Genomic DNA, 26,122 nt, shown 5'->3' on the forward strand with positions numbered 1-26,122 from the left:
ATGACCTAAACGGCAGTGCCACAAATAAGTTGCACTATCATTATTAAACTGATATCTTTTGGCTTCAATACTATGAATATGTGTATCACTACTCTCGAGATTCAATAAAAATAGACCACTCATCAAGGGTGCATGACCATAAAAGATATTACTCATATAAATAGAACAACCATTATTCTCTGATTTAAATGAATAACCGTCTCGCATCAAACAAGATCCAGATATAATGTTCATGCTTAACGCTGGCACCAAATAACAATTATTTAGGTCTAAAACTAATCCCGAAGGTAGATGTAGAGGTAGCGTGCCGACGGTGATCACATCGACTTCAGAACCATTTCCCACGCGCATCGTCACCTCGTCCTTAGCCAATCTTCGCTTAATCCGTAGCCCTTGTTTCGAGTTGCATATATTAGCAACAGAACTAGTATCAAAAACCCAGGCGCTACTGCGAGCATTAGTAAGGTACACATCAATAACATGTATATCAAATATACATTTCACTTTGCCATCCTTCTTTTCTGCCAAATACTTGGGGCAGTTCCACTTCTAGTGACCAGTTCCTTTGCAGTAGAAGCACTCAGTCTCAGGCTTAGGTCCAGACTTGGGCTTCTTCACTTGAGCAGCAACTTGCTTGCCGTTCTTTTTGAAGTTTCCCTTCTTCCCTTTACCCTTCTTCTTGAAACTAGTGGTCGTGTTGACCATCAAAACTTGATGCTCCTTCTTGATTTCCACCTCCGCAGCCTTTAGCATTGCGAAGAGCTCAGGAATCGTCTTATCCATCCCTTGCATATTATAGTTCATCACGAAGATTTTGTAGCTTGGTGGCAGTGATTGAAGAACTCTGTCAATGACACTATCATCTGGAAGATTAACTACCAGCTGAGTCAAGTGATTGTGGTACCCAGACATTCTGAGTATATGCTCACTGACAGAACTATTCTCCTCCATTTTGCAGCTGTAGAACTTATTGGAGACTTCATATCTCTCAATCCGGGCATTTGCTTGAAATATTAACTTCAACTCCTGAAACATATCATATGCTCCATGACGTTCAAAACGTCGTTGAAGTCCCGGTTCTAAGCCGTAAAGCATGGCACACTAAACTATCGAGTCAGCTTTGCTCTGCCAGACGTTCATAACATCTGGCGTTGCTCCTGCAGCGGGTTTGGCACCCAGCGGTGCTTCCAGGACGTAATTCTTCTGTGCAGCAATGAGGATAATCCTCAAGTTACGGACGCAGTCCGTGTAATTGCTACCATCATCTTTCAACTTAGCTTTCTCTTGGAACGCATTAAAATTCAACGGAATAACAACACGAGCCATCTATCTACAACAACATAGACATGCAAAATACTATCAGGTACTAAGTTCATGATAAATTAAAGTTCAATTAATCATATTACTTAAGAACTCCCACTTAGATAAACATCCCTCTAATCATCTAAGTGATCACGTGATCCATATCAACATAACCATGTCCGATCATCACGTGAGATGGAGTAGTTTTCAATGGTGAACATCACCATGTTGATCATATCTACTATATGATTCACGCTCGACCTTTCGGTCTCAGTGTTCCGAGGCCATATCTGCATCTGCTAGGCACGTCAAGTTTAACCCGAGTATTCTGCGTGTGCAAAACTGGCTTGCACCCGTTGTGTGTGAACGTAGAGCTTATCACACCCGATCATCACGTGGTGTCTCGGCACGACAAACTGTATGAACGGTGCATACTCAGGGAGAACACTTATACCTTGAAATTTAGTGAGAGATCATCTTATAATGCTACCGCCGAACTAAGCAAAATAAGATGCATAAAGGATAAACATCACCTGCAATCAATATAAGTGATATGATATGGCCATCATCATGTTGTGCCTTTGATCTCCATCTCCAAAGCACCGTCATGATCACTGATACGTCTCCGTCGTATCTATAATTTTTGATTGTTCCATGCCAATATTATACAACTTTCATATACTTTTGGCAACTTTTTATACTATTTTTGGGACTAACATATTGATCCAGTGCCCAGTGCCAGTTCTTGTTTGTTGCATGTTTTTTGTTTCACAGAAAATCCATATCAAACTGAGTCCAAACGGGATAAAAACTGACGGGGATTTTTTTTGGAATATATGTGATTTTTGGGAAGTGGAATCATCGCGAGACGATGCCCGAGGAGGCCACGAGGCAGGCAGGCGCACCCCTGACCCTCATGGCCACCCCGTAAGGCGGTTGGTGCCCTTCTTTCGCCGCAAGAACGCTAATTTCCTGATAGAGATCGTGTCCAAAATTCAGCCCAATCGAAGTTACGGATCTCCGGTTATAAAAGAAACGGTGAAAGGCCAGATCTGAGAACGCAGAAACAGAGAGAGACAGAGAGACAGATCCAATCTCGGAGGGGCTCTCGCCCCTCCCATGCCATGGAGACCAAGGACCAGAGGGGAAACCCTCCTCCCATCTAGGGAGAAGGTCAAGGAAGAAGAAGAAGAAGAAGAAGAAGGGGCCCCTCTCCCCCTCTCTTCCGGTGGCGCCGGAACACCGCCGTGGCCATCATCATCCTCACCGCCATCTTCACCAACATCTCCATCACCTTCCCCCTTCTATCTACAGTGGTCCACTCTCCCGCAACCCGCTGTGCCCTCTACTTGAACATGGTGCTTTATGCTTCATATTATTATCCAATGATGTGTTGCCATCCTATGATGTCTGAGTAGATTTTCGTTGTCCTATCGGTGGTTGATGAATTGCTATGATTGATTTAATTTGCTTGTGGTTATGTTGCTGTCTTTTGGTGCCCATCATATGAGCGTGCGTGGATCACACCTTAGGGTTAGTTGTATGTTGATAGGACTATGTATTGGAGGGCAAGAGTGACAGAAGCTTCTACCTAGCATAGAAATTGATGCATACGGGATTGAAGGGGGACCAATATATCTTATGCTATGGTTGGTTTTACCTTAATGAACGTTAGTAGTTGCGGACGCTTGCTAATAGTTCCAACCATAAGTGCATAGAATTCCAAGTCAGGGATGACATGCTAGCAGTGGCCTCTCCCACATAAAACTTGCTATCGGTCTAGTAAAGTAGTCAATTGCTTAGGCACAATTTCGCAACTCCTACCACCACTTTTCCACACTCGCTATACTAACTTTGTTGCTTCTTTATCTAAACAGCCCCTACTTTTTATTTATGCGCTCTTTATTTTCTTGCAAACCTATCCAAAAACACCTACAAAGTACTTCTAGTTTCATACTTGTTCTAGGTAAAGCGAACGTCAAGCGTGCGTAGAGTTGTATCGGTGGTCGATAGAACTTGAGGGAATATTTGTTCTACCTTTAGCTCCTCGTTGGGTTCGACACTCTTACTTATCGAAAGAGGCTACAATTGATCCCCTATACTTGTGGGTTATCAAGACCTTTTTCTGGCGCCGTTGCCGGGGAGCAATAGCGTGGGGTGAATATTCTCGTGTGTGCTTGTTTGCTTTATCACTAAGTAATTTTTATTTGTTGTTCTTAGTTGTTTTCTATCTTTAGTTATGAATCTGGAACACGAAATACCAAAAAAATTATGTTTAGTTGCTACTCATGGAGATGGGGAACCTCCTAAAACCCTCGATGCTCATTATGTGATAGATATTATGTACTACTTTGATATCCTGAGAAAACCCCATTCAATTTGGTAATGGGAGACATGTTGGATCAACGTGAATACTTTAGGGATTATCGCTTGACTCAAAAAGGGAAACTATTATGGGATCAAATTTACATGTTGAAGTGGTATGCTCGGCAACTATGCTTGAGATATGATTATACTTGTTGCTCTAGGATGAAGGCTCCACACCTTCCCTTTTCATGCAAATTTAATGATAATAAAACTTTAGCTTCTTATACTAATGGTATATATGATTACTATGATGTGGAACAAATAGAAGAAATTGTTGCTTTTATGGGTGCTTATGAAATTGAATCTTTGTTCAAAGAGTGTGAAAATCTTTATGATGCTGTTTATAGACCTGAAAATTTAGCTATCCTTAAATATTGCTATGAGAATTATGAATTCAATTCCGATATGATGAATTTATTGAGAAAGTCTCCGCTATCCAAGAAGAGACTAATATTTTGCAGAAGTCTATGGAAGAAGAAATTAATGACATTGTGAGCTCATTGGATGAAAAAGATGAGGAGGAGAGCGAAGAACAAAAGGAGGAAGAGCGGATTGATCACTCGTGCCCACCTTCTAACGAGAGTAACTCTTCAACTCATACATTGTTTAATTTCCCTTCGTGCTTACCGAAGGATGAATGCTATGATAATTGTTATGATCCCGTTGATTCTTTTGAAATATCCCTTTTTGATGATGCTTGATATGCTTGTGGCCAAGATGCCAATATGAATTATGCTTATGGAGATGAACTTGCTACAGTTCCCTATGTTAAACATGAAATTGTTGCTATTGCACCCACGCATGATAGTCCTATTATCTTTTTGAATTCTCCAAACTACACTATATCGGAGAAGTTTGCCCTTATTAAGGATTATTGATGGGTTGCCTTTTACCATTGCACATGATGATTTTGATGAATGTAATATGCATGTGCTTGCTGCTCCTAATTGCAATTATTATGTGAGAGGAACTATATCTCCACCTCTCTATGTTTCCCACACGATAAAATTGCAAGAAATTGTTTATACTATGCATTGGCCTTTACTATGTGTGCATGAATTGTTCTTTTATGACATGCCGATGCATAGGAAGAGAGTTAGACTTCGTTGTTGCATGATATATGTTACTTTGTGCTCACTACTAAATCACAAATCATTGTTAATTAAAATTGGCTTTGATATACCTTGGGATCCGGGTGGATCCATTACTTGAGCACTATATGCCTAGCTTAATGGCTTTAAAGAAAGCGCTGCCAGGGAGACAACCCGGAAGTTTTAGAGAGTCATTTATTTCTGTTGTGTGCTTCTATAAAGTTTAAAAATAAAAATAATGTGCCAAGGTTTGCCTTTAGGATGTTTACATTGATTGTTGGTTTGTGCGGTGCAGAACAGAAACTTTGGCTGTAGTACGCGATTTTACATTTTTTACTGGAACGTCAAACGGTTCTGAAACTTTTTGCACTGTCTTTCTATACAAATTGTTTATTTTCCTAATTTTGGTAGAATTGTTGGAGTACCAGAGGTATGGTGAATGTTCAGATTATTACAGACTATTCTGTTTTAAACAGATTCTGTTTTTGATGCATTGTTTGCTTGTTTTGATGAAACTATCGATTTCTATCAGTGGATTAAGCCATGGAAAAGTTATATTACAGTAGCTACAATGCAAAAACTAAATATGAACTGGTTTGCAACAGTGTGTAGAGTGGTGATTTGCTTTATTATACTAACGGATCTTACCGAGCTTTCTGTTGAAGTTTTGTGTGGATGAAGTGTTCGAGGATCGAGGAGGTCTCGATATGAGAAGAAGGAAGAGAGGCAAGAGCTCAAGCTTGGGGTGTTGGGGATCGTAGCAGAATTTTAAAATTTCCTACGCATCACCAAGATCCATCTATGGAGTATACTAGCAACGAGGGGAAAGGAGTGCATCTACATACCCTTGTAGATCGTGAGCGGAAGCGTTCAAGTGAACGGGGTTGATGGAGTCGTGCTCGCCGTGATCCAAATCACCAATGACCGAGTGCCGAACGGACGGCACCTCCGCGTTCAACACACATACGGAGCAGCGACGTCTCCTCCTTCTTGATCCAGCAAGGGGGTAGGAGAGGTTGATGGAGATCCAGCAGCACGACGACGTGGTGGTGGAAGTAGCGGGGATCTCGGCAGGGCTTCGCCAAGCTTCTGCGAGAGGGAGAGGTGTTGCAGGGGGAGAGGGAGGCGCCAGGGGCTGTGGTGTTGCTGCCCTCCCTCCCCCCCCCACTATATATAGGGTCCCTGGGGGGCGCCGGCCCTGGGAGATCAGATCTCCAAGGGGGGGCGGCCAAGGGGGGGGGGAGGTGGCTTCCCCCCCAAGCCAAGTGGGGGACGCCCCCACCCCTAGGGTTTCCAACCCTAGGCGCAGGGGAGGCACAAGGGGGGCGCCCCAGCCCACTAGGGGCTGGTTCCCTTCCCACTTCAACCCACGGGGCCCTCCGGGATAGGTGGCCCCACCCGGTGGACCCCCGGGACCCTTCCGGTGGTCCCGGTACAATACCGATAACCCCCGAAACTTTCCCGGTGGCCGAAACTGGACTTCCTATATATAATTCTTCACCCCCGGACCATTCCGGAACTCCTCGTGACGTCCGGGATCTCATCCGGGACTCCGAACAACTTTCGGGTTACCGCATACTAATATCTCTACAACCCTAGTGTAACACCCTGGGAATCATGCTACAGTAACCCCCTGTGATTAAGCTAATCATGTTGCTAAACAGGGCTTGATCACATTTGAACCACACCCTTGTCAAACTCCTAGTTCAAACTTCAAATATAATCAAAGTGGAAAATAAAAGTTTTCAAAAATTCAAACAGAAATGTTCAGTGGGTTCTAAATAATACACTGGTAATTATGGTGGAGGAAACACATTTTTATAAAATGTCTAAATACTTTTAAATGAAATAAAACAGAAAAGGAAATAAACAAAAAAGAGAAAACAGAAAACAGAACAAAGAAAAAAAAAGGAACAAAAGCCCCCCCCACTGGACCTGGCCCAACTGGGCCACCCCAGGCCCAGCCGGCCGGCCCAACCCCCCTCACCTTATCCCCTGCCCCCCCCCACCGACAGCCTCGCTTCCCCACCCCCCGAAATATCTCACCCCCCGGTCTGGATCGAGGAGGAGACCGACGCCGTCGCGCTCGACCCCGCGCCCTCGCCTCGCCGGAGCGCTGCCTCGCCGGCCTGCCTCCTCCTCCTCGCCGGCCTGCGCCTCGACACCGCATCGCCGTCGCCCCCGTCTCCCCCTCGACCCCACTGCCGTGACCCTGCATCCCTCGGTGAGGCCACCGGCCTCCGTCGCCCGCCCCTCTCCTCTCGGTCACCGCCGCCCCGCTCGCGCTCCGGCGCGCCCAGACGCGCCCCGCCGCGCCTGTCCACGCACGCGCGCCCGCACGGCCTTCGCCCGCGCGCGCCCCGACCGCGCGCCCGCGTCGGCCACGCCCCGCCTGCCCCCCCCCCCTCGTCCTCGCGCACCCCGAGCTCCTCCGCCCGCACCGATGGTCCCCGCGTGCTCCTGGCACTCCCAGGACCCCGTAGAGCCCCACGCCTGGCCTTCCCGTGCCTCCCATCGCCGTGCCCGTGCAACCCCGAACTCCGGCCGCCGCTAAGCTCACCGCCGGTGCCGTTTCCGGCCATCTCCGGACGAACCACTACCACCATCCGGCGCGGATCGTCTTGGCCGTTCGAACGCGACCAAGCGCGCGTGAAACGGACCCCTGTGGCCGAAATCCGGCCACGGCCGAGGCTCGTCGCCGTGTACGGGCTCGCCGGAGTGCCCTCCCGCCGGCGTCCGACGTGGCACACCTGGGGGCCACCCCCTGGGTCACTGCCAGTGGGCCCCCTGGTCACCTGTTGACCAGTTGACCTGGTCAACTGGGCTGACTGGGCGGCCCCAGCCACTGACGTGCGGGCCCCGCCCCTTAAAATAAATAATTAAAATGATTTTATAATTAAAAGTAATTAGATTAACTAATTAGTCACTGACATGTGGGGCCCATCCCTCTAATTATACTGTTAGTTTAGTTTAACTAAATGTTAGACTAACAGAGGCTGACATGTGGGTCCCACTGGACCCACCTGTCTGGTTTGACTGGTCAGCCGACCAGTTGACCTGCTGACGTCAGCATTACCTCATGCTGACGTCATAATTCATTTTTCTGAATATAAATAATTCCAGAAATTCAAATAAACTTTGAAAATTCATATCTTTTAAACCGTAACTCGGATGAAAATGTTTTCTATATGAAAGTTGCTCAGAACGACGAGACGAATCCGAATACGCAGTCCGTTCGTCCACCACACCTCCCTAACCTATCGAACTAGCAACTTTCCCCCTCCGGTCCGTCTGTCCGAAAACGTGAAACATCGGGAATACCTCCCGGGTGTTCCCCCCTTCACCGGTACCACCTACTGTCGCGTTAGGACACCCCTAGCACCGCTCATTGACATGTCACGCATCGTCATGCTTATGTTTGCTTTGTATTTACTGTTTCTTCCCCCTCTTCTCTCCGGTAGACTACGAGACCGACACTGCTGCTGCCCAGTTCGACTACGGAGTCGACGACCCCTCCTACTTGCCAGAGCAACCAGGCAAGCCCCCCCCCCCTTGATCACCAGATATCGCCTACTCTATTCTCTATACTGCTTGCATTAGAGTAGTTTAGCATGTTACTGCTTTTCGATATTCTATCCTGATGCATAGCCTATCCTTACTACTACTGTTGATACCTTTACCTGCAATCCTACATGCTTAGTATAGGATGCTAGATTTCCATCAGTGGCCCTACATTCTTGTCTGTCTGCTGTGCTATACTATCGGGCCGTGATCACCTGGGCGGTGATCACGGGTATATACTTATATACTACATACATGACACATGTGATGACTAAAGTCGGGTCGGCTCGTAGGAGTACCCGCAAGTGGATCTTTGTGGCGGAGCGACAGGGCAGGTTGAGACCGCCTAGGTGAGAGGTGGGCCTGGCCCTGGTCGGCGTTCGCGGATACTTAACACGCTTAACGAGATCTTGGTATTTGATCTGAGTCTGGCCATTTGGTCTATACGCACTAACCATCTACGCGGGAGTAGTTATGGGTATCCCGGCGTCGTGGTATCAGCCGAAGCCTTCTTGACGTCAGCGACTGAGTGGCGCGCGCCGGATTGGACTGGAACGCCACTAGGCTAGGTCTGCTTCCGGCCGCGTACGCAACGTGCAGGTGTGCATAGGGCGATGGGCCCAGACCCCTGCGCGCATAGGGTTAGACCGGCGTGCTGACCTCTCTGTTGTGCTTAGGTGGGGCTGCGACGTGTTGATCTTACGAGGCCGGGCATGACCTAGGAAAGTGTGTCCGGCCAATTGGGATCGAGCGTGTTGGGTTATGTGGTGCACCCCTGCAGGGAAGTTTATCTATTCGAATAGCCGTGTCCCTCGGTAAAAGGACGACCCGGAGTTGTACCTTGACCTTATGACAACTAGAACCGGATACTTAATAAAATACACCCTTCCAAGTGCCAGATACAACCCGGTGATTGCTCTCTAACAGGGCGACGAGGAGGGGATCGCCGGGTAGGATTATGCTATACGATGCTACTTGGAGGAATTCAATCTATTCTCTTCTACATGCTGCAAGATGGAGATGTCCAGAAGCGTAGTCTTCGACAGGACTAGCTATCCCCCTCTTATTCTGGCAATCTGCAGTTCAGTCCACTGATATGCCCCTTTACACATATACTCATGCATATGTAGTGTAGCTCCTTGCTTGCGAGTACTTTGGATGAGTACTCACGGTTGCTTTTCTCCCTCTTTTCCCCTTTCTATACCGGATTGTCGCAACCAGATGCTGGAGTTCAGGAGCCAGACGCCACCGTCGACGACGACTCCCACGGCACTGGAGGTGCCTACTACTACGTGCAGGCCGCTGACGACGACCAGGAGTAGTTAGGAGGTCCCAGGCAGGAGGCCTTGCCTTTTCGATCGTTGCTACTTTTGTGCTAGCCTTCTTAAGGCAAAACTTGTTTAACTTATGTCTGTACTCAGATATTGTTGCTTCCGCTGACTCGTCTATGATCGAGCACTTGTATTCGAGCCCTCGAGGCCCCTGGCTTGTATTATGATGCTTGTATGACTTATTTATGTTGTAGAGTTGTGTTGTGATATCTTCCCGTGAGTCCCTGATCTTGGTCGTACACATTTGCGTGCATGATTAGTGTACGGTCAAATCGGGGGCGTCACAAGTTGGTATCAGAGCCGACTGCCTGTAGGAACCCCCCTTCCACACTCCTTGGCCGAAGTCGAGTCTAGACATTGCAAAACTTTTACTAACATGGATGTGCGGCTTACGGGCCCACGTCGCCATTGGGTGGTACTAGGATCTTTTACTCCTCGACCTTTACTCTGGGACTCTGAACTCTCTTCTACTCGGGTTAAACGAATTTGCTAACTCTAACACTAGGATCCCGTGACCGCGTTCACCCCTAAGATGGATAAGCCATAGTTGTTTCTTAGAATAGTATTTTGAACAATTCACACACTGTCATTTGACTCCTCTGAAACGTCTTTGCTTTCAGATGGAAACCACGAGGCAGGTTGTTCGCCACACGATGGCCATTGGTGCCTCGGGATCACCTGCGGTGCTAGCTGAGATGATGACCTATCTGGGTTATCGCTGGCACCCTGAGTACACCGTCTACGAGGAGTACCAGGACTTTAACCAGGAGCAGTACCGTGCCATCGTCCACCTCTACTCTCGGGAGTACGACTCCACTACTGTGCTGCACACCGCACATGGTGTTGGTGTGACCATCGATATGGCTGTCCACGATGCAGCCTATGCTGCTCTGACACGTCTTCGTGGAGAGTATCGGGAGTTGGACACCTCCCCTTTCAGGCACATTGCTACCGCCTCTGATGTTGGTGCAGAGGGATACTATACTGCTGCCTACTCCACTGTCACCCGAGAGCCCTTCTACCATCAGCACCTGGTTCTGCATGCTGATGGGCTGGATCGAGCTAACCGAGCTCTTCGCCACGAGATGTACACCACCCGTCAGCACCTTTACCGTGCTCTGACGCTGCTACACCCCTTTGTCCGGTCTGGACAGGTACCGCGTTCTGCGATCTACCCAGCCAGGACCGTGATGCCCCACGGTGTCGGTTGGCCAGAGGTGGGAGGTTACTCTCCCGCACTTGGTCCTCTTCTGCCACCTGAGCGTCGGGCTCTACACCTGAGTATCCGCGGCCCCCAGTCTGCTGACGTGGAGGGCTATCTGTTGCCTCACTACCAGCTGTCGGGCTACGATTACCTCCACAGTACCTCTTGGGACTGATGTAGGCTTGTTTGTAGTGTTAAAGGCATTCGCCGCGAGCCTGTGTGCCGCCTATGATGTTTTAGTCTATGTACTGAACCCTGTGTACTGAACTCTATGCATGACCCCTTTTGTAAGCTATGCCGACTACTGAGTAGTAGCTATCGTGCTCCTTTCATTATGCATGTTTCATCATGAATGATTCTTGTCATTGCAAATTTTCTAAATGCTGAACTACCCCTGTTATATATTAGCAGGATGGTTAGACCAGGTGGTCGTGGCCGTGGTGGCGATGCCCCACCACCACCTGAGTACATGGCTGGTATGATCCAACAGTTCGAACTGAACCGCCAATTCATGGAAAATATGATGGCTCAGTTTCCTCGCCCCAATATGAACCAGCAGCCAGCCCAAGTGACTCTTCAAGATTTCATACGCCTCAACCCAACCATCTACCGCAGCTCAACTCAGCCTCTGGATGCTGATGACTGGCTCCGTGACATCACCTATGAGATGGAGTCTGCTGATGTAGCCCCTGCCAGCTATGTCACCTTTGCTTCCTTCTTCTTGAAGGGACCCGCAGCTCAATGGTGGGACAGCCACAGGCGTACTCTGCCAGCTGGAACAATCATCACATGGCCAGACTTCCAAGCTGCTTTCCGTGCCCGCTTCATTCCTCAAGGAGTCATGGACCGGAAGAAGCGTGAGTTCCGCAACCTCACCCAAGGCAACAAAACTGTCGAAGCTTATCAGCGGGAGTTTCTGGACTTGTCCCGCTATGCTGAAGAAGACATTGCAACTGATGCACGCAGACAGGAGAAGTTCCGTGATGGCCTTCAAGCTGACATCAAGCTCGCACTTCTAGTGCATGACTTTGCTGATTTCGCCACCTTGGTGAACAAGGCCATCAATGTCGAAACTGGTCTGCAGGAATACCAGAGCTCTCACAGACGCAACCGTGACACGGGCTCATCTTCGGGCCCGCCCTCACAGAAGCGTAAGATATGGATCCCGAACAGCATGTACCGTCCAAATGCATCTGCCCCAAGGCAGACCTATGCTGCACCTCGTCTGCCTCCACCACCAACTAGGCAGTCAAGACTTCCGGCTCCACCATCCCAAGCTCCTGTTCCCACTCCGAATAATGGCTTGTGCTTCAGGTGTGGTCAACCAGGACACCGTGCTAGAGAATGCAACCAGAACCAGAATCAACTGGCCCTTCCAGCAACTGGCCGTGGTAACAATCAGCCTCGCAACAACAATGCTAAGCCTTATGGTCGTGCTCATGCCAACCACGTTGATCTCAACGAAGCTCAAGACCAGCCTGCTACTGTGATGGGTACACTCCTCGTAAATTCAGTACCAGCATCCGTTTTATTTGATACAGGTGCATCGCATTCATTCATGTCAGAAGATTTTGCATACAAGCACGACGTTAAATGTGAGGAGATGAACACCTCTGTATTGGTCAAAACCCCCGTGGGACAGTGTCAAACCTCCTTGGTTGGCATCGATGTCCCCGTGGAAATCGAAGGGCTGGAATTCTATGCCTCTCCCATTATCCTGAAGTCGTCTAACATCGACCTCATTTTGGGTATGGATTGGTTGAAAGCGCATACTGCTTCTATAGTTTGCGCCACTAAAACCGTCCATCTGCTACACCCTTCAGATGAAATAGTTGCTTACCAAGCTAATCTGGTGCAAAATGCCGAGGCAAGGCTCTATGCATTGAATGCATTGAACGCTGCACCACTCGAGGGCATTGAAAATATTCCCGTCGTGCGTGAATTCCTCGACGTCTTCCCTGAAGAACTTCCAGGGATTCCCCCTGCTAGAGCTGTCGAATTCATCATCGACTTGAAACCAGGCACCACTCCTATAGCCAAGCGACCCTACAAAATGCCTCCGCATGAACTCCTTGAGCTTAAGGAGGAAATCGACAAGTCTCTTCGCAAAGGATTCATTCGCCCAAGTTGCTCTCCTTGGGGAGCACCTTCTCTCTTTGTCAAGAAGAAGGATGGGACAAACCGGTTAGTTCAAGACTACCGTCCTATAAACCAAGCTACCATTCAGAATAAATACCCTCTTCCTCGGATCAATGATCTGTATGATCAACTGGCGGGTTCGTCAGTGTTCTCTAAGCTCGACTTGAGGTTGGGCTACCACCAGATCCGTGTTCGCGAAGAGGATATCCCAAAGACCGCCTTCGTGACTCGCTATGGTTCATACGAGTACACCGTCATGTCTTTCGGTTTAACCAATGCTCCAGCCACCTTCTCTCGTCTGATGAACTACATATTCATGGATTACCTCGACAAGTTCGTCGTGGTTTATCTGGATGATATCCTGATATTTTCCAAGAACGAAGAGGAACATGCTGAGCATCTTCGACTTGTGCTGGAAAAACTACGAGAACATCAACTATATGCCAAGTTCTCTAAATGTGAATTCTGGCTACCCGAAGTAACCTATCTGGGGCATGTCATCTCTAAGGATGGTATTGCTGTCAACCCCGAGCGAGTTCAGGCTATTCTTGATTGGACTCCTCCCAAGAACGTTAAGCAAGTCAGAAGTTTTCTCGGTCTCGCCAGCTATTGCCGTCGATTCGTCGAGAACTTCTCTAAGATCGCCAGGCCTCTGACTAACCTGCTGCATAAGGGCGTCAAGTTCCAATGGACAGACAAATGTCAGGAAAGTTTCCAAGCACTCAAAGACAAGTTGACTTCTGCTCCAGTTCTAGCTCCACCTGATACTAAGAAGGACTTTGTCATTTACTGCGACGCTTCCCGTCAAGGATTAGGCTGTGTCCTAATGCAAGACCGCAAAGTGATTGCTTATGCCTCTCGACAATTGCGCCCTCACGAAGAGAACTACCCAGTTCACGACCTCGAACTTGCTGCTGTCATTCATGCGCTGAAGCAGTGGCGACATTACCTTCTCGGTAATCGTTGCGAGATCTTCACTGACCACCAAAGTCTGAAGTATCTGTTTACTCAGCCAGATCTGAACCTCCGTCAACAGAGATGGATGGAGCTCGTTGCAGACTTTGACTTGGGTATTTCCTATACTCCAGGCAAGGCTAATGTAATGGCTGATGCCTTGAGCCGCAAGTCTTACTGCAACCACCTCCAAGTTCATAAAGTTCAGCCCTCACTTGTTGAAGAATTCAGGAAGCTGAACCTCCATATTGTTCCTCCGGGTGCACTCGCTCCCCCTCCTAAGGAGTTCCGCAAGATGAACCTCCGTGTTGTTCCCCAGGGTTCCCTCAATACCCTGATCGTCGAACCAGATCTCCTGGACTCCATCAAGAGAATACAGGGGTATGACTCTGAAACCCACAAGATTAAGCGCTACCTCGCAGAAGGAAAGCCCTCATTCTTCACCATTTCTGAAGATGGCACCCTATACTTCAAGGGCCGCCTAGTGGTGCCATGTGCAGAGAAAAACCTGGATATGACACAGGAAGTTATGAAAGAAGCTCATGATACGCCTCTGTGTATCCATCCGGGTAGTACAAAGATGTACCAAGATATCCGTCAGAGATTCTGGTGGACTAATATGAAGCAAGACATTGCTCGTTATGTTGCTGAGTGTGACGTTTGCCGTCGCATCAAAGCAGAACATCAAAGGCCTGCTGGAACTCTGCAACCTATCTCTATTCCTGAATGGAAATGGGACCATGTTGAGATGGACTTCGTCACTGGATTTCCCAAATCGCAGAAAGGTAATGATGCTATTCTTGTCGTCATTGACCGGCTTTCCAAAGTTGCACATTTCCTGGCAGTCAAAGAAACGATCGCTGCTAGCCAGTTGGCAACGCTCTATATGTCCAGGATTGTTTCACTCCATGGTATTCCATTGGTTATCAGTTCAGACCGTGGTAGCATATTCACTTCAAGATTCTGGGCAAGTTTCCAAGAAGCAATGGGAACTCATCTGTCATTTAGTACTGCGTTTCATCCTCAATCGCAAGGACAAGTTGAACGCGTCAATCAAATCCTCGAAGACATGCTTCGAGCTTGCGTTATTTCCTTCGGCAAGAAATGGGAGGAATCTCTCCCGTATGCTGAGTTCTCCTATAATAATAGCTATCAAGCTAGTCTGAAGATGGCCCCCTTCGAGGTGTTATATGGACGAAAGTGCCGAACCCCTCTGAACTGGTCAGAAACTGGGGAACGTCCACTCTTCGGTCCGGATATTATCCAAGATGCCGAAGAACAAGTCCGCATTATTCGCGAGAATCTCAAGACTGCTCAGTCACGTCAGAAGAGTCAGTATGACCGTCATCATAAAGACATGGTCTATCAACCTGGCGAAAAGGCTTATCTTCGAGTCACACCTATGAAGGGTGCTCACCGATTCGGGATCAAGGGCAAACTAGCTCCTCGCTATATTGGCCCATTCACTATTCTCGAAAGGCGTGGAAAAGTGGCATACCAACTGGAACTACCGCCGAACCTTTCTCAGGTTCACGATGTGTTCCATGTGTCACAGCTCCGCCGATGCTTCAAGGATCCAATCCGAGCTGTGGATCATGAAGTGCTCGAATTGCAGCAAGACCTCTCCTATAAGGAGCATCCGGTCCGCATTCTCGACCAAGCTGAACGCCGCACACGTCAGAAGGCGATCAAGTTTCTCAAAGTCCAGTGGTCGCACCATTCTGAAGATGAGGCCACTTGGGAACGAGAGGATCGTCTGCGCGAAGAATACCCCGCACTGTTTCCTTCTACCTCCTAAATCTCGGGACGAGATTTCTTGTAGTGGAGGAGATTTGTAACACCCTGGGAATCATGCTACAGTAACCCCCTGTGATTAAGCTAATCATGTTGCTAAACAGGGCTTGATCACATTTGAACCACACCCTTGTCAAACTCCTAGTTCAAACTTCAAATATAATCAAAGTGGAAAATAAAAGTTTTCAAAAATTCAAACAGAAATGTTCAGTGGGTTCTAAATAATACACTGGTAATTATGGTGGAGGAAACACATTTTTATAAAATGTCTAAATACTTTTAAATGAAATAAAACAGAAAAGGAAATAAACAAAAAAGAGAAAACAGAAAACAGAACAAAGAAAAAAAAAAGGAACAAAAGCCCCCCCCACTGGACCTGGCCCAACTGGGCCACCCCAGGCCCAGCCGGCCGGCCCAACCCCCCTCACCTTATCCCCTGCCCCCCCCCCCCACCGACAGCCTCGCTTCCCCCCCGAAATATCTCACCCCCCGGTCTGGATCGAGGAGGAGACCGACGCCGTCGCGCTCGACCCCGCGCCCTCGCCTCGCCGGAGCGCTGCCTCGCCGGCCTGCCTCCTCCTCCTCGCCGGCCTGCGCCTCGACACCGCATCGCCGTCGCCCCCGTCTCCCCCTCGACCCCACTGCCGTGACCCTGCATCCCTCGGTGAGGCCACCGGCCTCCGTCGCCCGCCCCTCTCCTCTCGGTCACCGCCGCCCCGCTCGCGCTCCGGCGCGCCCAGACGCGCCCCGCCGCGCCTGTCCACGCACGCGCGCCCGCACGGCCTTCGCCCGCGCGCGCCCCGACCGCGCGCCCGCGTCGGCCACGCCCCGCCTGCCCCCCCCCTCGTCCTCGCGCACCCCGAGCTCCTCCGCCCGCACCGATGGTCCCCGCGTGCTCCTGGCACTCCCAGGACCCCGTAGAGCCCCACGCCTGGCCTTCCCGTGCCTCCCATCGCCGTGCCCGTGCAACCCCGAACTCCGGCCGCCGCTAAGCTCACCGCCGGTGCCGTTTCCGGCCATCTCCGGACGAACCACTACCACCATCCGGCGCGGATCGTCTTGGCCGTTCGAACGCGACCAAGCGCGCGTGAAACGGACCCCTGTGGCCGAAATCCGGCCACGGCCGAGGCTCGTCGCCGTGTACGGGCTCGCCGGAGTGCCCTCCCGCCGGCGTCCGACGTGGCACACCTGGGGGCCACCCCCTGGGTCACTGCCAGTGGGCCCCCTGGTCACCTGTTGACCAGTTGACCTGGTCAACTGGGCTGACTGGGCGGCCCCAGCCACTGACGTGCGGGCCCCGCCCCTTAAAATAAATAATTAAAATGATTTTATAATTAAAAGTAATTAGATTAACTAATTAGTCACTGACATGTGGGGCCCATCCCTCTAATTATACTGTTAGTTTAGTTTAACTAAATGTTAGACTAACAGAGGCTGACATGTGGGTCCCACTGGACCCACCTGTCTGGTTTGACTGGTCAGCCGACCAGTTGACCTGCTGACGTCAGCATTACCTCATGCTGACGTCATAATTCATTTTTCTGAATATAAATAATTCCAGAAATTCAAATAAACTTTGAAAATTCATATCTTTTAAACCGTAACTCGGATGAAAATGTTTTCTATATGAAAGTTGCTCAGAACGACGAGACGAATCCGAATACGCAGTCCGTTCGTCCACCACACCTCCCTAACCTATCGAACTAGCAACTTTCCCCCTCCGGTCCGTCTGTCCGAAAACGTGAAACATCGGGAATACCTCCCGGGTGTTCCCCCCTTCACCGGTACCACCTACTGTCGCGTTAGGACACCCCTAGCACCGCTCATTGACATGTCACGCATCGTCATGCTTATGTTTGCTTTGTATTTACTGTTTCTTCCCCCTCTTCTCTCCGGTAGACTACGAGACCGACACTGCTGCTGCCCAGTTCGACTACGGAGTCGACGACCCCTCCTACTTGCCAGAGCAACCAGGCAAGCCCCCCCCCCTTGATCACCAGATATCGCCTACTCTATTCTCTATACTGCTTGCATTAGAGTAGTTTAGCATGTTACTGCTTTTCGATATTCTATCCTGATGCATAGCCTATCCTTACTACTACTGTTGATACCTTTACCTGCAATCCTACATGCTTAGTATAGGATGCTAGATTTCCATCAGTGGCCCTACATTCTTGTCCGTCTGCTGTGCTATACTATCGGGCCGTGATCACCTGGGCGGTGATCACGGGTATATACTTATATACTACATACATGACACATGTGATGACTAAAGTCGGGTCGGCTCGTAGGAGTACCCGCAAGTGGATCTTTGTGGCGGAGCGACAGGGCAGGTTGAGACCGCCTAGGTGAGAGGTGGGCCTGGCCCTGGTCGGCGTTCGCGGATACTTAACACGCTTAACGAGATCTTGGTATTTGATCTGAGTCTGGCCATTTGGTCTATACGCACTAACCATCTACGCGGGAGTAGTTATGGGTATCCCGGCGTCGTGGTATCAGCCGAAGCCTTCTTGACGTCAGCGACTGAGTGGCGCGCGCCGGATTGGACTGGAACGCCACTAGGCTAGGTCTGCTTCCGGCCGCGTACGCAACGTGCAGGTGTGCATAGGGCGATGGGCCCAGACCCCTGCGCGCATAGGGTTAGACCGGCGTGCTGACCTCTCTGTTGTGCTTAGGTGGGGCTGCGACGTGTTGATCTTACGAGGCCGGGCATGACCTAGGAAAGTGTGTCCGGCCAATTGGGATCGAGCGTGTTGGGTTATGTGGTGCACCCCTGCAGGGAAGTTTATCTATTCGAATAGCCGTGTCCCTCGGTAAAAGGACGACCCGGAGTTGTACCTTGACCTTATGACAACTAGAACCGGATACTTAATAAAATACACCCTTCCAAGTGCCAGATACAACCCGGTGATTGCTCTCTAACAGGGCGACGAGGAGGGGATCGCCGGGTAGGATTATGCTATACGATGCTACTTGGAGGAATTCAATCTATTCTCTTCTACATGCTGCAAGATGGAGATGTCCAGAAGCGTAGTCTTCGACAGGACTAGCTATCCCCCTCTTATTCTGGCAATCTGCAGTTCAGTCCACTGATATGCCCCTTTACACATATACTCATGCATATGTAGTGTAGCTCCTTGCTTGCGAGTACTTTGGATGAGTACTCACGGTTGCTTTTCTCCCTCTTTTCCCCTTTCTATACCGGATTGTCGCAACCAGATGCTGGAGTTCAGGAGCCAGACGCCACCGTCGACGACGACTCCCACGGCACTGGAGGTGCCTACTACTACGTGCAGGCCGCTGACGACGACCAGGAGTAGTTAGGAGGTCCCAGGCAGGAGGCCTTGCCTTTTCGATCGTTGCTACTTTTGTGCTAGCCTTCTTAAGGCAAAACTTGTTTAACTTATGTCTGTACTCAGATATTGTTGCTTCCGCTGACTCGTCTATGATCGAGCACTTGTATTCGAGCCCTCGAGGCCCCTGGCTTGTATTATGATGCTTGTATGACTTATTTATGTTGTAGAGTTGTGTTGTGATATCTTCCCGTGAGTCCCTGATCTTGGTCGTACACATTTGCGTGCATGATTAGTGTACGGTCAAATCGGGGGCGTCACACCTAGCGTCACCGAACCTTAAGTGTGTAGACCCTACGGGTTCGGGAGACATGCAGACATGACCGAGACGCCTCTCCGGTCAATAACCAACAGCGGGATCTGGATACCCATGTTGGCTCCCACATGTTCCACGATGATCTCATCGGATGAACCACGATGTCGAGGATTCAGTCAATCCCGTATACAATTCCCTTTGTCAATCGGTATGTTACTTGCCCGAGATTCAATCGTCGGTATCCCAATACCTTATTCAATCTCGTTACCGGCAAGTCTCTTTACTCGTAACGTAATGCATGATCCCGTGGCTAACTCCTTAGTCACATTGAGCTCATTATGATGATGCATTACCGAGTGGGCCCAGAGATACCTCTCCATCACACGGAGTGACAAATCCCAGTCTCGATCCGTGCCAACCCAACAGACACTTTCAGAGATACCCGTAGTGTACCTTTATAGTCACCCAGTTACGTTGTGATGTTTGGCACACCCAAAGCTTTCCTACGGCATCCGGGAGTTGCACGATCTCATGGTCTAAGGAAAAGATACTTGACATTGGAAAAGCTCTAGCAAAGGAACTACACGATCTTTTGTGCTATGCTTAGGATTGGGTCTTGTCCATCACATCATTCTCCTAATGATGTGATCCCGTTATCAACGACATCCAATGTCCATAGCCAGGAAACCATGACTATCTGTTGATCAACAAGCTAGTCAACTAGAGGCTCACTAGGGACATGTTGTGGCCTATGTATTCACACATGTATTACGATTTCCGGATAACACAATTATAGCATGAACAATAGACAATTATCATGAACAAAGAAATATAATAATAACCATTTATTATTGCCTCTAGGGCATATTTCCAACAGTCTCCCACTTGCACTAGAGTCAATAATCTAGTTACATTGTGATGAATCGAACACCCATAGCGTTCTGGTGTTGATCATGTTTTGCTCTAGGGAGAGGTTTAGTCAACGGATCTGCTACATTCAGGTCTGTATGTACTTTAGAAATATGTATGTCTCCATTCTGAACACTTTCACGAATGGAGTTGAAGCGACGCTTGATATGCCTGGTCTTCCTGTGAAACCTGGGCTCCTTGGCAAGGGCAATAGCTCCAGTGTTGTCACAGAAGAGAGTCATCGGACCCGACGCATTGGGAATCACCCTTAGGTCGGTAATGAACTCCTTTATCCAGACTGCTTCCTGTGCTGCCTCTGAGGCCGCCATGTACTCTGCTTCACATGTAGATCCCGCCACGACGCTTTGCTTGCAACTGCACCAGCTTACTGCTCCTCCATTCAAAATATACACGTATCCGGTTTGTGACTTCGAGTCATCCAGATCTGTGTCGAAGCTAGCGTCGACGTAACCCTTTACGACGAGCTCTTCGTCACCTCCATAAATGAGAAACATATCCTTAGTCCTCTTCAGGTACTTCAGGATATTCTTGACCGCTGTCCAGTGTTCCATGCCGGGATTACTTTGGTACCTTCCTACCAAACTTACGGCAAGGTTTACATCAAGTCTGGTACACAGCATGGCATACATAATAGACCCTATGGTCGAGGCATAGGGGATGACACACATCTTTTCTCTATCTTCTGCCGTGGTCGGGCATTGAGCCGTGCTCAATTGCACACCTTGCAATACAGGCAAGAACCCCTTCTTGGACTGATCCATATTGAACTTCTTCAATATCTTGTCAAGGTACGTACTCTGTGAAAGACCAATGAGGCGTCTTGATCTATCTCTATAGATCTTGATGCCTAATATATAAGCAGCTTCTCCAAGGTCCTTCATTGAAAAACACTTATTCAAATAGGCCTTTATACTTTCCAAGAATTCTATATCATTTCCCATCAATAGTATGTCATCCACATATAATATGAGAAATGCTACAGAGCTCCCACTCACTTTCTTGTAAACACAGGCTTCTCCATAAGTCTGTGTAAACCCAAACGCTTTGATCATCTCATCAAAGCGAATGTTCCAACTCCGAGATGCTTGCACCAGCCCATAGATTGAGCGCTGGAGCTTGCATACTTTGTTAGCATTCTTAGGATCGACAAAACCTTCCGGCTGCATCATATACAATTCTTCCTTAAGGAAGCCGTTAAGGAATGCCGTTTTGACGTCCATTTGCCATATCTCATAACCATAGAATGCGGCAATTGCTAACATGATTCGGACGGACTTCAGCTTCGCTACGGGTGAGAAAGTCTCGTCGTAGTCAACCCCTTGAACTTGTCGATAACCCTTAGCGACAAGTCGAGCCTTATAGATGGTCACATTACCATCCGCGTATGTCTTCTTCTTAAAGATCCATTTATTTTCTATGGCTCGCCGATCATCGGGCAAGTCAGTCAAAGTCCATACTTCGTTTTCATACATGGATCCTATCTCGGATTTCATGGCTTCTAGCCATTTGTCGGAATCTGGGCCCGCCATTGCTTCTTCATAGTTCGAAGGTTCACCGTTGTCTAACAACATGATTTCCAGGACAGGGTTGTCGTACCACTCCGGTGCGGAACGTGTCCTTGTGGACCTTCGAAGTTCAGCAGTAACTTGATCCGAAGCTTCATGATCATCATCATTAACTTCCTCCCCAGTCGGTGTAGGCACCACAAGAATATCTTCCCGCGCTGCGCTACTTTCCGATTCGGAAGGGGTGACTATCACCTCATCAAGTTCCACTTTCCTCCCACTTACTTCCTTCGAGAGAAACTCTTTCTCCAGAAAGGACCCGTTCTTGGCAACGAAGATCTTGCCTTCGGATCTGAGGTAGAAGGTATACCCAATAGTTTCCTTAGGGTATCCTATGAAGACGCATTTCTCCGAGTTGGGTTCGAGCTTTTCAAGTTGAAGTTTCTTGACATAAGCATCGCATCCCCAAACTTTTAGAAACGAGAGCTTAGGTTTCTCCCAAACCATAATTCATACGGTGTCGTCTCAACGGATTTCGACGGAGCCCTATTTAAAGTGAATGCGGCAGTCTCTAAAGCATAGCCCCAAAATGAGAGCGGTAGATCGGTAAGAGACATCATAGATCGCACCATATCCAATAGAGTGCGATCACGACGTTCGGACACACCATTTCGCTGAGGTGTTCCAGGCGGCGTGAGTTGTGAACGGATGTTTCCGTGAGCAGTAAGCAGCGGATCTCCCCTTTTTGGGGGAAAGCTGGTGGCCCTTTTGGCGTGTTAATTCTTTCGACGGGGCGGCCTTCTTCGTTCAGTAGATCCGGTCGAGGTGGTTTTCGTTTACCAGCGCGTAGGAAACGATTCCACATTTCTTTAAGTGCGTACCAAATTCGTGACTTAAATATTCTCCACCACGATCTGATCGTAAGAACTTTATTTTCCTGTCACGTTGATTCTCAACCTCACTCTGAAATTCCTTGAACTTTTCAAAGGTTTCAGACTTGTGTTTCATTAGGTAGACATACCCATATCTACTTAAGTCATCAGTGAGAGTGAGAACATAACGATATCCTCCGCGAGCCTCAACACTCATTGGACCGCACACATCGGTATGTATGATTTCCAATAAATTGGCTACTCGCTCCATTGTTCCGGAGAACGGAGTCTTGGTCATCTTACCCATGAGGCATGGTTCGCACGTGTCAAATGATTCGTAATCAAGAGACTCCAAAAGTCCATCTGCATGGAGCTTCTTCATGCGCTTGACACCAATGTGACCAAGGCGGCAGTGCCACAAGTATGTGGGACTATCGTTATCAACTTTACATCTTTTGGTATTCACACTATGAATATGTGTAACATCACGTTCGAGATTCATCAAGAATAAACATTGACCATAGGGGCATGACCATAAAACATATCTCTCATATAAATAGAACAACCATTATTCTCGGATTTAAATGAGTAGCCATCTCGAATTAAACGAGATCCTGATACAATGTTCATGCTCAAAGCTGGCACTAAATAACAATTATTGAGGTTTAAAACTAATCCCGTAGGTAAATGTAGAGGTAGCGTGCCGACGGCGATCATATCGACCTTGGAACCATTCCCGACGCGCATCGTCACCTCGTCCTTCGCCAGTCTCCGCTTATTCCGCAGTTCCTGTTTTGAGTTACAAATATGAGCAACCGCACCGGTATCAAATACCCAGGAGCTACTACGAGTACTGGTAAGGTACACATCAATTACATGTATATCACATATACCTTTGGTGTTGCCGGCCTTCCTGTCCGCTAAGTATTTGGGGCAGTTCCGCTTCCAGTGACCACTAAACTTGCAATAAAAGCACTCAGTCTCAGGCTTGGGTCCATTCTTTGACTTCTTCCCGGCAACTGGCTTACCGGGCGCGGCAACTCCCTTGCCGTCCTTCATGAAGTTATTCTTACCCTTGCCCTTCTTGAACTTAGTGGTTTTATTCACCATCAACACTTGATGTTCCTTTTTGATTTCCACCTCCGCTGATTTCAGCATTGAATATACCTCAGGAATGGTCTTTTCCATCCCTTGCATATTGAAGTTCATCACAAAGCTCTTGTAGCTCGGTGGAAGCGACTGAAGGATTCTGTCAATGACCGCGTCATCCGGGAGATTAACTCCCAGCTAAGACAAGCGGTTGTGTAACCCAGACATTCTAAGTATGTGCTCACTAACAGAACTATTTTCCTCCATTTTACAGCTGAAGAACTTGTCGGAGACTTCATATCTCTCGACCCGGGCATGAGCTTGGAAAACCATTTTCAGCTCTTCGAACATCTCATATGCTCCATGTTTCTCAAAACGCTTTTCGAGCCCCGGTTCTAAGCTGTAAAGCATGCCGCATTGAACGAGGGAGTAATCACCAGCACGTGATCGCCAAGCACTCATAACGTCTTGGTTCTCTGGGATGGGTGCTTCACCTAGCGGTGCTTCTAGGACATAATCTTTATTGGCAGCTATGAGGATGATCCTCAGGTTCCGGACCCAGTCCGTATAGTTGCTGCCATCATCTTTCAGCTTGGTTTTCTCTAGGAACGCGTTGAAGTTGAGGACAACGTGGGCCATTTGATCTACAAGACATATTGTAAAGATTTTAGACTAAGTTCATGATACTTAAGTTCATCTAATCAAATTATTCAATGAACTCCCACTCAGATAGACATCCCTCTAGTCATCTAAGTGAAACCTTCCGAGTTAACTAGGCCGTGTCCGATCATCACGTGAGACGGACTAGTCAAGATCGGTGAACATCTCCATGTTGATCGTATCTTCTATACGACTCATGCTCGACCTTTCGGTCTTCCGTGTTCCGAGGCCATGTCTGTACATGCTAGGCTCGTCAAGTCAACCTAAGTGTATTGCGTGTGTTCCGAGGCCATGTCTGTACATGCTAGGCTCGTCAACACCCGTTGTATGCGAACGTTAGAATCTATCACACCCGATCATCACGTGGTGCTTCGAAACAACGAACCTTCGCAACGGTGCACAGTTAGGGGGAACACTTTCTTGAAATTATTATAAGGGATCATCTTACTTACTACCATCATTCTAAGCAAATAATATGCAAAACATGATAAACATCACATGCAATCAAATAGTGACATAATATGGCCAATATCATTTTGCTCCTTTGATCTCCATCTTTGGGCGCCATGATCATCTTCGTCACCGGCATGACACCATGATCTCCATCATCGTGTCTTCATGAAGTTGTCACGCCAATGATTACTTCTACTTCTATGGCTAACGCATTTAGCAATAAAGTAAAGTAATTTACATGGCGTTATTCAATGACACGTAGGTCATGCAAAATAATAAAGACAACTCCTATGGCTCCTGCCAGTTGTCATACTCATCGACATGCAAGTCGTGATTCCTATTACAAGAATATGATCAATCTCATACATCACATATATCATTCCTCACATCTTCTGGACATATCACATCACAAGGCACATGCTGCAAAAACAAGTTAGACGTCCTCTAATTGTTGTTGCAAGTTTTTACATGGCTTCTATAGGTTTCTAGCAAGAACGTTTCTTACCTACGTAAAACCACAACGTGATATGCCAATTTCTATTTACCCTTCATAAGGACCCTTTTCATCGAATCCGTTCCGACTAAAGTGGGAGAAACAGACACCCGCTAGCCACCTTATGCAACTAGTGCATGTCAGTCGGTGGAACCTGTCTCACGTAAGCGTACGTGTAAGGTCGGTCCGGGCCGCTTCATCCCACAAAACCGCCGAAACAAGATAAGACTAGTAGTGGCAAGAAAAATTGACAACATCTACGCCCGCAACTGCTTTGTGTTCTACTCGTGCATAGTAACTACGCATAGGCCTGGCTCATGATGCCACAGTTGGGGATCGTAGCAGAATTTTAAAATTTCCTACGCATCACCAAGATCCATCTATGGAGTATACTAGCAACAGGGGAAAGGAGTGCATCTACATACCCTTGTAGATCGCGAGCGGAAGCGTTCTAGTGAACGGGGTTGATGGAGTCGTACTCGCCGTGATCCAAATCACCGATGACCGAGTGCCGAACGGACGGCACCTCCGCGTTCAACACACGTACGGAGCAGCGACGTCTCCCCCTTCTTGATCCAGCAAGGGGGAAGGAGAGGTTGATGGAGATCCAGCAGCACGACGGCGTGGTGGTGGAAGTAGCGGGGATCTCGGCAGGGCTTCGCCAAGCTTCTGCGAGAGGGAGAGTTGTTGCAGGGGGAGAGGGAGGCGCCAGGGGCTGTGGTGTTGCTGCCCTCCGTCCCCCCCACTATATATAGGGTCCCTTGGGGG

This window comes from Aegilops tauschii, chromosome 6 (assembly GCF_002575655.3).
Source record: "Aegilops tauschii subsp. strangulata cultivar AL8/78 chromosome 6, Aet v6.0, whole genome shotgun sequence".
Classification (NCBI taxonomy): domain Eukaryota; kingdom Viridiplantae; phylum Streptophyta; class Magnoliopsida; order Poales; family Poaceae; genus Aegilops; species Aegilops tauschii.